Source organism: Nestor notabilis, unplaced genomic scaffold (genome assembly GCF_000696875.1).
Source record: "Nestor notabilis isolate BGI_N333 unplaced genomic scaffold, ASM69687v1 scaffold1616, whole genome shotgun sequence".
NCBI lineage: Eukaryota > Metazoa > Chordata > Aves > Psittaciformes > Psittacidae > Nestor > Nestor notabilis.
In genome coordinates this window covers 5,427-17,243 of record NW_009934028.1, presented here as the reverse complement: position 1 = coordinate 17,243, position 11,817 = coordinate 5,427, and the positions used below count along the sequence as shown (strand labels likewise).

At 39.6% G+C, this 11,817-nt stretch overlaps 1 pseudogene; it reads left to right on the top strand.

The window, feature by feature from the left end:
• The first annotated feature begins 2,171 nt into the window (after positions 1 to 2,171).
• Positions 2,172 to 6,094, top strand: LOC104401202 (annotated as a pseudogene).
• The last annotated feature ends 5,723 nt before the right edge of the window (positions 6,095 to 11,817 follow it).

The window sequence follows — 11,817 nt, the reverse complement described above, 5'->3', positions numbered from 1 at the left end:
AAGGAATGATATCTCTCTCTCTTTGTGTGTGAGTGTGGGTGATTATCTATATATATGAGACAAAAGCAATGGTATAGTGAAAAATGTGGGATCTGAGCGTGACGTGAATGATATGAAATAAGGGGTGGATACTGTCCTGGGTTCAGCTACAGCAGTCATTTTTCTTCTTCTTAGTAGCTGGTGCAGTGCTGTGGTTTTGACTTTCAGTCTGGGAACAATGCTGATAACACCGATGTTTTTAGTTGTTGCTAAGTAATGTTTACTCCGACCAAGGACTTTCTCAGTCTCATGCTCTGCCAGGGAGGAGGGGAAGCCAGGAGGAAGCAGAGGCAGGACACCTGACCCAAACTGGCCAAAGGGCTATTCCATACCACAGCACGTCATGCCCAGTATATAAAGTGGGGGGAGTTACCCGGAAGGCCCAGATCACTGCTCGGGTCAGGCTGGGTATCGGTCGGCGGGTGGTGAGCGGTTGTGTCCTCTCTCCTTGTTATTCTCTTATCATTATTATTGGTAGCAGTAGTGGTTTGTATTATACCTTAGTTACTGGAGTGCTGTTATCTCAACCCGTGGGAGTTACAGTCCTTCGATTCTCCTCCCCATTCCTCTGGGAGCTGGGGGAGGGAGTGAGTGGCTGCATGATTCCAAGTTACTGGCTGGGCTTAAACCACAACAATCAAGCACCTCAGTAACGAATGCATAAGAACGCACTACAAGTCTTTTCAACAAGGCTAACGTTATATATAAACCACAATGAAGGAGTGTGAATTTGCAAGTCAAAAAATTAATTTGTCCTGCTTGTGCATTTACATGATGCATGTTTGTGTCCTATAACATGTGAAGAATAGGATTCATTTCTTAAGCTGCAGGCCAGTGCTATAAACAGGACTGATCCTTATTTTTCTTTCTGCACTGCCTACATTTTCCCTTATCAGTCTAGTACCCCCCTAAAAATAGAGCTAGTAGACAACAAATGCTCCCTATATAGTTGTTTTTGTATTTCCTGTATAATTGCTTTGTACCTGACACTTTATTCTCTTAAATTATAAGTGCATTTTGTTATTACTTAAAGCCTTTATGATTCCATCTCTTATTAGGACTCTTGCTTACTTGCTTATTGGAAGTAATATCTAAAAGGACAGTTTGGCTCCTTTCAGTTTTCAGTATATATGCATATCTTGTTTTGATAGGTGTTATTTAACTGCTGGTAGGATTCTATTTAAAAGTAGGAGTAATTTTGACAAGTAGGAAATTGTAAGATAAATTAGTGTATCTTTCATTTTCATTCAAGTTCTGTAACTTTTGCACAAATGGCATGGTAAAGTATGATATATTTAGAGTATAATAATTCCATATTATCCTTTCATTGCCTTTTGAAATAGTCTGGTGATAGATTATTGTGGTTGTGCTTAGTTTGCTTTGTACCAGAATATGCCTGAAGAGCAGCTCTGCTCTGCAGAATGGCAGCGTAAAGGAGCACTAGGTTTCATCTCTGTTGTGACTCACTAATTCTTCTATCACATTTTTATTTTTTTGCAAAGGCCTCCTCTTTATGATTTTTTTTTTTGAATAAATAGAGGATCAGACAGTCCTAAAATAACAGTTTTATTCTATAATGTCACCTGGTATCTAATCCTGGGAATGAATAAATGGATTTGATGTGAAGGAACCTCCTAGGCAGTTTCTGAAAATAACTGCTGTTTTTCTCTATTCTTAGAGCATTGGTACAGTTACATAAATTTGAGTATAAAAGTGTTTCATAGATTACCAGAAGTCTAAAATAAAACACGCATTCTCAAGCTGTTTATACTCTTGTGGAGCAGCATTTACACAGTGGATACCAATGAACAGTGACAGTGCAGATACTGTGTTCACGATTACATTGCCTAACAAAGCTTTCTCCGAGGCAAGATCATCCATATCTGCACTGGAAGAGGCCTAGTACAAGGGTCAGAAATAGTCATAGAAGAAGCTTGTTAAATTCTCTTCTGCGTTACAAATTTTTTTTTTTTCTGAATATATAGACTCTGTTTCCTTGCTTAATTATTGAGCTTGTGTGTTCAGACATGTGGTCCTTAAACTGTGCTACCATGATCACTAGGAGGTAGGGGAGAATCACTGTATTTGTTGAAGAGGGGCTTTGGTATTGAGTGTTGAGATGTAATTGCACAATGAACAGTGGAAAAAGAGCAGTTCAGGGCCAGTTTTTACCACAGGAAAAGCCAGGTGTGTGCCCAAGGCGAGAGACAGGTTAGGAGGATGATTTTGTTCATTTGGCATCATTTCATGTTGAAATTGTGAAACTTTCTCTCTGTTTTTTTTTTTTTTAGCCCTTATTTAGTAATTATATATTGAGTCTTGTGAATTTATAATATCAAAGGAATGAATAAAGTTATTCTAAGTTGGTGTTTAGAGCAGGTATACATTAAAATGCTTCTGTGAAATTGCTTACCATTATTTCAGTCTTTTAATTAAAAAATTTTGCAAGAAATGTGCGTAATAAACTCAGGTTGTGCAGCATAGATTTTTAAAATATTACAATAAACAAGCTGATATTTTCCCCATCACGATTGAATCAGTCAGCATCCCCCGTTTTTCTGTTCAATTAAGAGGAATTTACTACATTTTTGATGTTGTATTATGTCTGTGATTTTTAATTTTCTTGTAAAAATGTCAGCTAGTTATTAATACAGTACTTTGCATGACTGTAGAATTTTGGATTACTTTGTAGGGGTGTTTTTTTGTGTGCGAGAGGTTGGTTTGTTTGTTTGTTTTTTTTCATTTTTGTTACTTACGAGTACCCAAAACCTAATGGCAAATAGCAGTGGAAGTATGTAATCAAAATTATTTGATTGTGTTGTGATGCTTGCTTTTTATTATAGTCCATCATTCACATTCTTTTAGAAGTTCAAGTCCATACAGGAGTAGGGCTGTGAGTATTCACAGTCCCTGGTGCAGAAGGGGACCATGAATATTCTCATTGCAACTAATTTGCATTTTGATTTGCAGTATTTATTTTAAAGTGAGGTCTGTGATGCAATTTGGACCCTTCAAAAATATATCAGTACAGAAAGAAATTACCTGTGAGAGAGAGCAAAGTGATCCTGTCATTTGCAAAGTATCACTTGAGGTGGATGTCCTGGGTTTAGCTGTAACAGTTATTTTTCTCCTTCTTAGTAGCTGGTGCAGTGATCTGTTTTCGACTTTAGTCTAAGAACAGCGCTGATAACACACCAATGTTTTTAGTTGTTGCTAAGTAATGCTTACTCTGATCAAGGACTTCTCAGTCGCATGCTCTGCCAGTGAGGAGGGGCACAAGAAGCCAGAAGCAGAGACAGGACACCTGACCCAAACTGGCCAAAGGGCTATTCCATACTACAGCACGTCATGCCCAGTATATAAACTGGGGGGAGTCACCTGGGAGGCCCAGATCACTGCTCAGGTCAGGCTGGGTGTTGGTCAGCGGGTCATGAGCAACTATATTGTGCAACATTTGTGCTTACTGTTTTCTTTTCCCCTTTTAGTTTTATATTCTCTCCGCTTGTTATTTCCCTTATCATTATTATTATTGGTGGTTGCAGTAGTGGTTTTGTATTATACCTTAGTTACTGGACTGCTCTTATCTCAGCCCATGGGATTTACATTCATTTGATTCTCCTCCCTGTCCCTCCAGGAGTGGGGGCAAGAGAAGAAAGGGGGCAGTGGGCAAGCAGGTTCAAGTTACCGGCTGGGCTTAAACCACGACAGTTCTTTGTGGCACCCAACGTGGGGCTTGAAGGGTTGAGATAACAACAGATCTGACCAGAGTATGTTTAATCATATTTGTGATAAGCATTTATTTTTTCAGATTAGTAATCCCTTGTCACAATGTTTGTTTATTTGCTCTCAGAGTTGTTGTGCTTGATCTCAGAGTTTCAGTATGTCGTACCTTACTTACAGCCAGGATTTACTGGTTTAGTGTTTATTGGCTGGGGGGCCTGGGCTAAGGTTCTTGTTTCACTGTACTTCATGGTAATGACTTATAATACAATAGACTCATTGATCATGAAACTTGTCTGGCTTGCGTTCCCAGCGTGGTCATCACCCCTATACTTTGCAAGGCATATAATGGAATTTTTTAGCAATTATACATCTTTTATATTTTTTTTTTCTCGGGGGGTCAACCCATGAAGGAGACATTCCCTCACACCCCCTGACCCCCCACCAGCCTATTTACAGCAGCCTTTGAGAATTCTAAAGATTTTGGATGTCCTTTGGATATCCTTGAAACCTGCCTGCTGCTTTTGTTGGGAATCAGCATGTTGCCACAAATATTGCATGTGTTTTACTCACGACCATACCACCCTGAGAACGCCCTATTTCATCTGATCTCAAAAGTTAGACAGGGTCGGGCTCAGGTCTTGTCTAAGGTTAAACGATGATATAGGAGGACCATCAGGAGATTTTCCCCGAGGCTGGACAGTCATGAGTGGCAGAGTGTGTGGGATAGCGTGGGCAAGCTCCTAGGCTCGTGGGCCCCTCCAGTGCTTTGGAACTTCACCCCTGAACAAGTGCAATATCTGGAAAAGCTAGTAAAACACTTAAATGAGATGTGCTGTCGTCCTGGTTGTATCAGAGAGGGACAAATCATGGCACGATGCTGAGGCTTGGCATATGCCTGCAGAGCCCTGCTTTGTAAGGAGCAGGAAAAAGATGTCTCTGGATCTGATGGCAAAGCAATACACAACGCAGCTATTCAACCCCCAAGCACAGCAGCTACTCAAACCCCGGCAAAAGATACTGCAGCCACTCCAACCCCAGTGAAAACACTGCAACTGCTCCAACCCTAGTGACAGACACTGCAGCCACTCCAATCACAGTGATGGACACTGCAGCTAAACCAAATGACCAGTGCATGCCAATATCACTTTCCCATATAAGCAAGGGGAAAAGCAAACGAGAGCCATGAAGAGCAGCTTGTGCAGGGAAGGAAAATGAAGACCCAATGCTCATAGTAGAGGGGGCAAAAATCTGAATGAGAGTTATTACTACAGGAATCAGAGGAAGAGGTAACATCTTGATCCCTGACCTTGACTGAGCTGTGGAATATACGAAAAGATTTCAGCTGTTTTCCAGGTGAGCACATCGTCACCTGGTTGCTCTGATTCTGGGACAGTGTGAACAAACTGAGCCATGTCGGCATGTTGCTGGGGCCTGTGGTGGTGGCGCTGACATCACTGCTCTGAACAGCCCTGCTGTCTGGTCCCCGTGGGGCAGCGGTGGTGGCGGCATGGACCACCTGGCTGGACGTGTCATGGGAGGACAGCGCAGATCACAACCGGAGTGGCTGGAACATAGCGAGAGCAGCCTGTATGGGCAGGACTCACCACTGCAGGCGGCTGCTGGGGTGCTGATGCTGCCTGATGGCTGCAACTCCTTTAATGCCTGCAGTGCCTGCACCAACTTCAGTGGGGCCCCTCCGCCCTGGCAGCAGTGGCTTCCTCCCCGGGCTGGTTCACTCTCATCCAGCAAGGTGGCATCTGCTCCTTCGCCAACAAGATCAGTCTGGCTGTGGACTGCGGAGCTGCTGCCACAGTCATCTACAGCTACCACGGGACCAGCAATGAGGTGCTGCCCATGTCCCACCACGGTGCTGAAATCATTGTTGCAATCATGATTGGCAACATGCAAAGCATAAGAGATCCTACACCGGACTGAAAGCTGCATGAAAGTGACTATGGTTATTGAAGTGGGGAAAAAGTATGGTCCTTGGATGAATCAGTACTTCATCTTCTTCACCTTGGTGTCATTTTTCATTGTCATAGCAGCAATCATGGGCTACTTTATTTTTCACTCTGCTTGAAGATTCAGGATCACCAGGGCCCAGGCCAGGAATCAGCAACAAATAAAGGCCAAGAAGGCCATTGAACATCTACAGCTGTGCACCCTGAAGTAAGGGAACAAGGAAACTGGTCCTGATGGAGATAGCTGTGTGGTGGGCATTGAGCTGTACAAGCCGAATAAAGTAGTGTGTATTCTGACTTGCAACCATCTCTTCCGCAAGACCTGTATTGATCCCTGGCTTCTGGAACATGGGACACCTGTCCCAAACTAGCCAAAGGGGTATTCCATACCACAGCACGTCATGCTCAGTATATAAACTGGGGGGAGTTACCTGGAAGGCCAGATCGCTGCTCAGGTCGGGCTGGGTGTCAGCTGGTGGGTGGTGAGCAATTGTATTGTGCATCACTTGTGCTTATTGCTTTCTTTTCCTTTTCCCCTTTTACTTTCATATTCTCTCCCCTTGTTATTTTCCTTATCATTATTAGTGGTGGTAGTAGTAGTTTCGTATTGTAGCTTAGTTACTGGACTGTTCTTATCTCAACCTGTGCAATTTACATTCATTTGATTCTCCTCTGGGAGTGGGGGGAGGGAAGAAGAGGGGAACGTGAGCAAGTGGCTACATGGTTCTGAGTTACCATCTGGGCTTAACATGACAGTGGAACAAACTCCCAGATTCTCAAACCATCCAATGAGAATAGGCCTTCATGAGGAGATACGTTTGCGTAGCCTAATTTCAGAAGTAGTTTTGTCATTCCTGCCTTTGAAAGTTCCTTTGGGTAAAACATATTACATTAAGGCTTTTGTAAATTATATTGAACATTTCATGTTAGTCTCAGAAATGACACACAGGGTTTTAAAGTGTTAAAATTGATGTGACTTAGCCAATCCCAGCTCATTTTCACTTTGCTTTCAATGTCATTCTCTTAAGATGGATAAAATATACTTCTTGATCTGGTGCGTGTGAAGGATTATTTATGACTATAATGTGAACTGAGGAAGTTTTCACCTAGCATAAATCATTAACCTTTCCTCTATGGCTAAAACAGCCCATGAGCCTTGAATAGTGATGGTTGTGCTTTTAGAAATTTGAAAAAATCTGTTAGAGCTCTTTAGTGGTTGATTTTTCAAGTTAGAAACAGAACGGCCTTGCCTGTCATTGAGGGGAGTGAAATAATGTCTTTGACTTTAACTTTGACATCTTATTCGTTCATTTGTATATAATCCAGGTACAATATTGTTATTTATGCCATATTTATGGTGCCCTGATTCATTCCAAATTACTGAGTTTTACTTCAGTATTTCCTTGGTCTGGTACTTAGGATTTACAAGTTCTTGAACCAAAACTACTTCAGCAGTATTGAAACACTGTCAATTAATGTAATTTATTTTAACCTCATTTAATGCCTGTTTGTAGTCAGTGAATTTCACTGAAATGATTACCCTCTCTGCTGAACAATAATAAGAAGATGAATTCAATAATGATTCTCCAAGGGTTTTGGTACACGGTAATCTATTTTAAAGCTGTGTAATTAATTCATTATTGTAACGAGAGATGAGCGATTCGGATATGTAAGCTTTCTTTTTGATGATTACCATCGCTTTGCCTTGCAATCTCAGATCTATCTCAGAAAGTTGGATGAGAATGCTGAGAATAAGCCAGGGAGAGTACCATTAAGTAATGTCCTGTGGGCCTGCCCTCCCTGTGCAGTCTGTGGTGCTGGAATCACAGCCCTGGCCCTGTAGGACAAGTGATGAGGCAAATTCCAGCTCTAGTCACTGTTTATATTAAGGAAAATTAAATAGACTAATGGTACAGACAGGAAAAGAATTTAACATACACTCATAGACAGAAAACTTAACTACTTAACTAGATTAAGGTTTATAGTAAAGATGAACTGAAATTCTCAAAGGTTATGAATTCCTTATAGGTATTTTAATTTGAAATAAAAGTGTTTATATCTCATTAATCCATCAATGTAGAATATGCAAATAAACTGCTTTGGAAAGAAGAGGGGAAAAAAAAAGTCAAGTATTAGTGCTATGGGTATGGTTCATGATGTGTAGACTTAACCCTCTTTCTAGCTCTTGTTGACCTCTCCTTTTTTGTTGTTACTTTTAATTTCGTCATGCATTTATACTACTTATAGTTTCATAATAAGGTTTTGTAATGTGCAGTTTTTCTCTGCTTGGGATCCTTGATCTCTAGCCCTCCACTCCCCAGGTCTTTCCCAGTCTCCCTCCACATTACTGTCACTTACTTTTTAGCTGAGGCTTTGCTGGTGCCTTTTTGACTTTTGTCCCTAAAGTGCTATCACTGTCTTTCTGCCTTCACTCTCTCTGCTGCTGCTATACCCATTCACATTCATTTAAATGAAAATAAGAGAGAATCCCAGGATTCTTTTTATTTCCTTAGGTAAACAAACTGCACATTTTTATTTAGGAATTCTTCAATCTCTTTCCCGTTTTCTCATCTTATGTGACTGATAGCTTCACTTAAAAATAACAGAAAACAATGGATGGACTGTCTCATAAAAGAAAACTACTTTGCCCATGAGAAGTGTTGTTTTAAGTTCAAAACTGGAAGTTTTTTAGATGTTTAAAATTATGCTGATCCAACTGGTATGTGTAATCCAAAGCTAGCTTTAGAAGAGTGCTCAGACTGAGAAACTGGTATCAGGGTTTCCACTGTGAGAAAGAACTTCATCCCTGAAAAGTAACAAGGTAACAACTTAACAATGAAATGTTCAGGTAGATTTAAGCCTTTGTTTCAACCTTATTTCTCAGATATATATAGCAACTTGAAAACCACAGAATAAAATGAAAGGAAGCGGTCTAAATTTTATATTATGTGAGTGCAAGAATTCCAAATGCATTTTTGTCAGCAAGGTTCATGTTGAAATAAGCCAGGATGATTTTTAAAACAACAAAACAACAACAGCCTCCCCACAAACATACCCCCCCATGCCTTGTCCCCAGCTGAAACAGACCAACCAGGGTGACATCTGATTCATTATTGTTTAGATGTTACAAGACAAACCCAGTCTATTAATTGTAGAAAAAATACTTGAACAAATGCCTGGACAGTGCCTGAGCAGAGCCGCAGCTGAATGCAAGATTTTTCAGCATTTTCCTTTTATTATACTAATGAAGGCCAATTTCAATAAAAAATAAGATTGAATTTCATTCCTTTCTGTGAGAGAGATGTGAGAGACTTCCTAATACCTGTCAGCTGCTTCTGGCACCACAACCATTGCAACATATGAATAAGACAATATGTGAAGAAAATACTGGATATAAGGTCATGGGAGGATTTTGTACATGTTTATTATTCACCTATAACTTCTTCTTGGTACATGAAGCATGTGCCAGAATTTCTATTTATACATGTGTCATGAATTTTCATGTGAGTGATTCTGTAATTGTAGTGAGGAATATTTGTGTTTAGACTCATTTTTTCCCCCTCTATAATTTGTCATTCTTTTGCAATATCTGAGAGTGCTTATTTCCTTAATACTTTCTAACATATTCCATGGTGAATTTTAGCACATCTGTAGCTTCATGTATGGTTAGCAGTACTGAGAAGTATACTTTAATTCACTATTTCTTCTGGTTTTGAACAATCTCTTTCAATGCTGGGTTTTCCTCTGCTAAGCATTCAGTCCCTCTGCATTATAGCCACAGGAAGGATTTGGAAGCTAAAGCCTAGTAAGTTCTAGGTACCTGATTCCTAAATTGTGGTCCTCAAAAATTGCTTCTGGCAAACAATGGCCTACAATTTCAGTATTAATATTCCCCAAAGTTATGCCTCCGGTTATTTTGGCAGTGCCTTGCCTTGGCCAAAGATCACATTATCTGGTCAATCCAGAAGCTCTTCCAGGATCCATAAAGCTAAGGCCATTTTTTGGCAGTGTTCCCAGACAGGCTTGGTCTGATAAGCATAGCGACAGCACTCCTTTGCATAAGTGACTCCGATATTCATTTTCCCAAAGGCAAGGCCTAGGTTTATAATTCTGGTGGTGTCTTAGGGCAGAAGTGAATGTGCAGTCAGGAAGCAGTTCAAAGAATGGCTGCGTAAATCTAGGGTAGTGGTGCTTAATACTCACCACATTCCTCAGTGTTTACTTTGAAAAGAATCCAGGTCATACTCAGAGCTTTTGGTGACCATAATTCTAAACCATTTTGTGGATCCAGTATAGATCACTTACCTGTCCATAGAATAATGGGGAAAAAAAATCCCCAAATCTCTTTTTAGGCTTAATTGACTTTTTTAGAAGCACTTAGATTTCTAGTTACATGCAGGAACTAGAGGGGTCATTACATATTAATGTGTGTGGTTGTGAAACTTCAGGTGCTATGATGATAAAATACAGTGCCAAATAAGTGGATTTTTGTAATTTGATGTAATAAGTTGCATGATTATTTTAATAGCATAAACTCTGAGAAAACACTGACTTTCTTGTCAGACGTATGCAGTGATCACAAATCTTCATAATAACTTTTGTTAGAATCTAGAAATACTGTAATTATTGGGCTTTTAATAAAAAAAAGAAAAAATAAATCCTGGATTCTCTATCGTTAAAACACTAAGAAAGATGTCTAAGCAAACACTGTATAAATCTTTTTGTTATGAACACCACACTAATGGACGCTGAAGAAAATAAAAAATTGAGTAATTAAGTCTGCAGGCTGAATTGATAAGACCTGGTTTTGAGTCTGATAACCTTTGAATCTGACAGTTGCAATAATTGTTGCAAACAATTGCATCTCTCAAAATGAGAGATGCACTTAAATGAACAAACGCATATGATGAATTCTTCCAACAGAGCCGAACGTTTAATCTGTGCCTTTGCTTGGTTTTCAGAACTGTCCATTATGAAGGTGGTGCTGTGTCTATTCATGCTCGTTCCCTCTGGAGACTAGAGACTCTAAGAGTTGCGTAAGTAAAACCTCTTTCCAAAAAAGAAGTCTGTTGACAGGGCACTTTTTGTGTAGTGAGAGCGTTGCTATAAAATCAGATTGATAACTATAAAACCAGACTGACAATACTAAAATAAACTTCAAAAAGAGCTCTGTATCACTTTAATGGAAAATTAAACACCTTCTTATAGAGAGTGCATATTAATGCACATGCTGTAGGTGTTTTGATTGTTTGTTCTGAAGTTGTTACAGCTGTCAGTGAACTCACAGTTTATATTTGCAATACATGTGTGTGACATAAACAGAAATAATAATTCATGTGTGCCACCTCTTAACTTGTTTAAGCCACTTGGCAGACTTTAAACGCACAATTTACAGGAAAAAAATGCTGCTTTGCATTGTTGGAAGCGTTGGAATGTTAGTAAGGAATTATGCATTGTTTGTTAAGGTAATTGCACTGTAAAATTACACATAAATTGTATTAAAATACATGCTTGTGATAAAATTTCTAGTGGCTAATAAATGATTGCTTTTAGAGATTAAATCAGAGCATTTTAGGGAAAAATTACGTACCCTAATGATGCTGTTTTCTGTGTATGCATTTTATTTATTTGGAGGATGTTAAATGTCACTGATAGGGCAGTGAGATTTTCCCTTTGGATTAAAATTGACTTGAGAGTGCTTAAGTGACAACAATGAAACTGTGGAAGGATCTCTGGCTGTTTATTTTCCTCATTGCATGTACTTCCCTAGTAAGCAGTGGTACTGGAACAGCGTGGAATTTTGAGAAACTACAGTTTTCTGTTATGACTGTCATATATCTCACTTTGACAGGCATCTGATACTTTTGAGGTGTAAATATTTGAGCATATAGGACTAAGAAATTCTGAGAAATGTCAAAACAACTAAGGAAAGGTAGTGGTATTTTTTTCTTTTTAAGGAATATGACTTTCTTACCATGAGGAAAAAACAAATAAAATCGCAATAACAACTCTCCCTTCTACAAGTCCCTCTCTTCCGTGTTTTACTGGATGATATTCTAATAGCTATTCCTTCATTGCTGAATTGCAAGCACAT